General features: G+C 39.7%; 1 non-coding gene across 1 annotated transcript; it reads right to left on the bottom strand.

The window, feature by feature from the left end:
• Positions 1 to 1,973: 1,973 nt before the first annotated feature.
• On the bottom strand, positions 1,974 to 2,081 carry LOC121930203. Its single transcript, XR_006103859.1, has one exon. It is a non-coding gene; the product is annotated as a U6 spliceosomal RNA (small nuclear RNA).
• Positions 2,082 to 5,242: the final 3,161 nt, after the last annotated feature.

The following is a 5,242-nucleotide window of genomic DNA, read 5'->3' as shown; positions in this document are numbered from 1 at the left end:
AAAAAGATAGACAACACACTCAGCATTGCAATAATCCAGTCTGGAGCCAAGAGCAGCATGAATGATTTATTCTGTGTCTTCTCCATGATGTAGCTGAATTAATTGGTAGCTTGTTCATGCCCTCATTTTCTAAACTGGCACCAAACATTGGTTTATGATCGCCACTGTAAGTCATAAAGGAAATGTTGAACAAATGTAATACAAGATTAAACTTTGTGGCAATACAGAAACCAAAAGTCATGCCATGGCAAAGTATTCTTCCATCACCAACCTCAGGGCTGACCCTCTAGGAATTATTATAACATGTGAGAAACAACCAACAAAGATGATTCAGAATCAGAATAATATGTTGTCATGCCGTAGCTAATATTATTAAATACTATGGAGAAATTGTGTAGAAATTCAACAGAGAACATTTTCCCCTTCACCATTTTCAGAAAATGCTGCACCTGTTAAGATTCTATCAAGCTGTAAAGAACCTCTGCCAGGAAATATTATGAACATTAAGACCTGCTGGCTATCTTTAGGTTGTTTTGAGAGGCAGCTGGGGTGGACACCAGGGAAGATTTTATTACCCTCGGTACAACCAGTCCTCCAAATTTATGGATTCTGCATCCATGGATTCAGCCACTCACAGCTTGATTTTTTATAAAAAAAATTCAAACAGCAAACCTCGATTTTGCCATTTTATAAAGAACAACATTTTACTACCTCATTGTACATAATGGGGCTTGGACATCCACAGATTTTGGTATCTGTGTATCTACGGATACTACCTTGGTATCCAAAGTAGTACCACACAATGTTTGAAAATGCTTACTGGCCAAAAGTAGTCTGAGGTGGAACATTTTCATATGCAATGTCTTGGCTGATGGGATACATTCCTTCCATTCCAATGGTCATTGCTATGACCTCTGAAGGAGAAAAGATCAGCTGTGGAAAGCTCCAGCATGTCTGGATCTCAGCAGCTGATAAGCTCTCCTCCATCCATGTTCCAGCTTCCACTGTTGTGATCCATATGGGAGGAGAACAGTCAGGCACAGATCCATTATGCCTGAATGAAAACAGCTGGTAAGAGCATCTCCCTTAATATGACAGCTACCATTACTATGGGCTCTTAGTGGGGAGGAGAGGAGCCAGGAACTGCTGGACTTAATCCTGAGTGCATTGTTCCCTCTTCCGTTGTCTGCTTTGTCTTTTAAAAATTGCAAGCCTGAATGCAGGAAATGGTCAAATTAACCAATTTTTCAGTTGTTTAAATCTCATTTTAACTTTCGTATCATGTGAGTATTTTAAACACATATTGTTGCAAGGCACCTTGAGTCCCAAATTGGGAAATGGTGGGATAAAAACAAATAAACAAACAAACAAATGATCCAGTGTGGCATAGTCGTTTTAGTGTTGGACTACAGCTCTGGAGACCAGAATTCAATTTCCAGCTTGGCCATGAAACCCACTGGGTGACCTTGAGCAAGTCACTTGCTCTCAGCCTCAGAGGAAGACAATGGCAAACCTCTTCTGAATACATCTTACTGAGAAAACATCATGGTAGGTTTGACTTAGGGTCGCCATAAATCAGATATGACTTGAAGGCACACAAGAACAAGAACAAACCACTGTGGGAACTCTTCTCCTTGAAGGCCAGGGCAAAAATATCCTAAATAAATATGTAAATGTTGGGTCAAACAGACAAGCCAAAATAAAGTTGCTTCAGGTCACTTTGAAGGTATGCTGTTAAAATGCTGCATTCATCCTAAGAGGTTGGAAGCTGCGCCAAAGCCATGCTCCAGTCCTAAAGATTGGAGCACAGCTTTGGCACGACTCCTGGCCTCTTAAGATGTGTGTATCATTGAAACAGCATACCTCCAAAGTGACTCGAAGCAGCTTTATTTTGGCCTGTCTGTTTGGGCCCAACACATTGAATCTGTTTCTGAATTTGTAAAGCACTGTATAGTCCAATATATCCAATATTTAAATAAATTGTTCCATTGTCTTGTATTATGTGCCATGCTAGTGCAGGGTTCATGCTAATCTTCTCTGTATTGTTCCAATTTTAATATAGGTGCTGCAAAAGTGAGCACATATACTGTGTGTTATGTGTTGTGTACTTGTTGCTGCCCTTAAAATTGAGTGTAAAGAGTGACTTGCAGTTTATCCCTGCGGCAGAATGTTGTCCTGATATGCTTCTGAAGCTCTAGTCATCAAGGAACAGAAGATATTGCTTTGAATTGGGATGAACAGAGCCCTCTCCAGCTCCTGAAATGAGAGACCAACTTCAATACCTTCTGGATCGTCTCAGTCACTCAGTTTGCATCCTTCAACTGTCTTTTAGCCTGACTGCAATAAAGAGATGGCACAACAAGAATCCATGTATTGTTTCATCCCGTCTTCTGCCTTGTTTCTATTCCAACTGATAACTGTGTAATAAAGAATTGTTCAATGAGAAAACTTGTTAACCTCTTCCTTTGGTTTGTAATTTCAGTAATAAACCAGCAAGGCAGTGGCAGTTCTTTCTCCCCCAAAGTGTATATGGTACTTAGTAAAATTTAAGCACTTTATAAATGAATCATCATCATCATCATCATCATCATCATCATCATCATCATCATCATCATCATCTTTTCCCTATTCTCCTTCCCCTGAAAACAAATGTAAAGCACAAGCTACTGTTCTAATTTATATCCCAAAACTGTGCCCTGAACAAGCTTTGGAGCAGTTGCCCGAACTTCTACTGAAGTTGTAGAAAGCCTATGGTGTGCTTCTATTAAGAAACACATAAAAGAGTAAGAAAATTATGTGCTGATCTTCCCTCAACCCATTTTAATTAGCTTTATAAAAAAAACTTCAGTTAAAAAGTGTTCTTTTGTTGTCAGCAGAGATTTTAATGTTGCAGGGAAATGAAATTGCTACTCAATGTATAGAGAGTGTTTTTATTAAAAAAAAAATAAAGAAAATGATGCTTTCCCTTGTTTCCATTACAACCACATAATAACTTTGTATAATCACTGCAGCAAGTGGTGAAAAAGACAGGAAATGAGCAAAACCTGCCAAGTCCACAGGGAGAATGAAGCCATTGCAGTGAATTCTTCTAGCACTGTGTCATTTAGTTTACTCTTTCCCATGCAGTTGGATGCTATTTACCACAAACCGCAGACAGTAGCTAAAGAAAGAGCTCCAAAATCCAGATGTTTTCATGTGGGATAGTTGGCAGATTTTTTTAAAAAAATAAGTGCCAGTAATTCATTTTTCAAATATATATCATCTTACAATTTCCCCCTTCTGTTTTAACAACCAGATGGCTTACGGCTTTCAGAACAGGAGCTGTTTATACTTCCTGTCTTGCTCACTCTTTTGGATTTAAGATAGAAAGAAGAGATTAGAATATCAAGATTACTTTTCTGTTGGTAGTGATATAAACAGAGTATGTGCCTGAGCCTGGGTGTCTGACAGACACTACAAGAGAGGTACAGTTTGATGGCCTCCACAACCAGAAGCCAGATTTGAATGGCCTGATGTTTGGCTCATGAAATGGTAGAACCATAGGATGTTTTTTATCGTTTTGTCACCCCATCATGAGCCTCGTTTGATCTTTTGCTCAGACTCACTCTCTGTGCTGGTTGCTTCAGGGTTGGGTAGGAATTTTCTCCCCTTTACATAATGTATTGTTGTTTTTTGGCCTACCCAGAGAAGTGGAGTAAAAATAAAGCTTTTATTTATTTATTTATCCTACAGTGTATGGGAGGGACGTTGCCAATTGGCTTGTGTGGTGTCTACAAATAGGTTATCATCGGCAGGTTATGGAGCCAAGAGGGTATCAGAGTTCAGTGTACACTTTGGTACCCTTTGATGAAGGGCTGAGGTCTGGAAATGCCTCCGCAGGCTGGGGGGGGGGGTCTTGAGAGTGGGGAAAGAGACTCCCCTTGGGGCTGACTGGGGGCATGTTGCTATCCACTGTAGAGTCTATGAATTTTGGGGTGGAGAGTGTCCTCTTTTTGCCTTCCGGTAAAGGATCCTGGCCACAGAAAAGCTATGATATTTGATTGCCCTCAGTGTCAGATGTTATGCTGAAGAGAAGTGAGGCAATGGTCACACCTGGCCTCAGCTGGACCCACATCAGGTTGCTCCCCCCTCCCCTTGTTGCTTATTTCCAGGCCCAGTTTAAATATGTTTTAAGTCAGATAAAGTGGCTTTTCTTTAATCCAATGCCTTGTATCGGTCTCATTATTTTGTGATTGGTCATGAATTGCATATATAGCAGTGTGGTGTACTGTAATTTCACATTGCACATTGCACATTGGTACCCTGTAATTGGCATCTGTTGCGAAATGTTGCTATTCTGTATGTGAGTCGCATAGTGCTGGAGTAGTCTATCTCTGCATCCCCATAATTATGCTACACTGGCCTGTTACAGACTGCCAAAATAAAGCTGCTTGGGGTCTCTTTGGAGGTATGCTGTTTAAATGATCATGGTTCCTAAGAGTCCAGAGGTTGCGCCAAAGCCACACTCCATTCCTAAGCACTTAGAGCTTCCGGATTCTTAGGATGCATGCATCATTTAAACAGCATACCTCCAAAGAGACCCCAAGCAGCTTTATTTTGGCAGTCTGTAACAGGCCACTGAGATGTTGGACTGTAGCCATTGTGTGCTTCATGACAGCTGTGCTTTTACATGTTTAGATGTCAGCACTCTAAAAATATTTTTAAGTAAATGAATAATAAATGTTGCAATCTTGCAGAAGCTAAATAGTTGTTTGCTGCCTTGAGTCTCTATATTGGGAGAAAGGTGGGATATAAGAAAATAATAATAATAATAATAATAATAATAATAATAATAATAATAATAGTGACCACTGCTTGAGGTGTAGACCACTCACTGAAATAATTTGCATGTATAAGAAGTAACTTTTAGATATGTATTCCTTCCGATGATTGTATCTTGTTGGTAGTGAGAGGAGAACTGGACAGAGAAAAGCACTCCATTGGCTCTGCTACTACCAATTACTATTTCGTTTCTCCTGTCACATAACTGTCATCTCTGAAGGCAGTCTATCTTTTCGTGTTGGAACTGTAATTTTGGGGATTTCTGACCTTTTTTTGTTTTATTTTTCCTGATCCCTCCTTTTATTCCCTCTCCCTTTTATGTTGTCTAGATTATACACAAGGAATGGGAGGAATGTTTTAAAACTTTAAATCTGACTCAGAACTAAAATAGCCCTAATTCTGTTGTGTATGTTAGTGTAAA

This window comes from Sceloporus undulatus, chromosome 4, assembly GCF_019175285.1.
Source record: "Sceloporus undulatus isolate JIND9_A2432 ecotype Alabama chromosome 4, SceUnd_v1.1, whole genome shotgun sequence".
Lineage (NCBI taxonomy): Eukaryota > Metazoa > Chordata > Lepidosauria > Squamata > Phrynosomatidae > Sceloporus > Sceloporus undulatus.
This window is presented reverse-complemented; position numbering and strand designations above follow the sequence as displayed.